The sequence below is a fragment of the Eimeria mitis genome, genomic scaffold, assembly GCF_000499745.2.
Source record: "Eimeria mitis Houghton genomic scaffold, Emh_scaff274, whole genome shotgun sequence".
Classification (NCBI taxonomy): Eukaryota; Apicomplexa; class Conoidasida; order Eucoccidiorida; family Eimeriidae; genus Eimeria; species Eimeria mitis.
The window spans coordinates 18,728-19,457 of NW_013571085.1; positions in this window are offsets into that span (position 1 = coordinate 18,728).

Consider the following 730-nt stretch of genomic DNA (forward strand, 5'->3'; position numbering starts at 1 on the left):
GTATAATATATAATATATAATATATATTTTAATTGTTATTTTTATACTATTATAATTTACCCCTCTGCTGCTTGATGCCGCAGCAGCAAAGCTAGAGAGAGACAGAGAAGAGACAGAAAAAGAAAAAGAAAAAAAAAAAGAAAAAGGAGACAGGCTGCAGCAGCAGCCAGGGGAGACACTTTGTGAGGAGACAGCGCGATGAAGACCCCACAACGCATGCAGCAGCAGACACACCAGCTGCTGCTGTCTGCATGCAAAGGAGACACTTGCTGCTGCTTGTCTCTGTTTATGTATATAAAGGAGACAGTTGCTGGTGTTTGTTTCTCTTTATCTATAAAGGAGACAGTTGCTGCTGTTTGTTTCTGTCTATAAAGGAGACAGTTGCTGCTGTTTGTTTCTGTCTATAAAGGAGACAGTTGCTGCTGTTTGTGTATAAAGGAGACAGTTGCTGCTGTTTGTTTTTATCTACAGCGGAGACAGTTGCTGCTGTTCGTTTCTCTTTATCTATAGAGGAGACACTTGCTGGTGTCGTTGCTGTTGCTGCGCTGTCTCGCTGTGTCTCTGCTTGCCTTTACTGTCTCTTCTCTCTGCAGCAGCAGCAGCAGCAGCAGCAGCAGTGTTTTGCCTGTGCATGCAGCCTGCATGCGAGGGCCCCAGCTGCACGTAATAAGCAGAGGAGGGAGCAGCAGCAGAAGCAGCAGAAGAGCAGCAAGAAGAGACAGAGACAGAG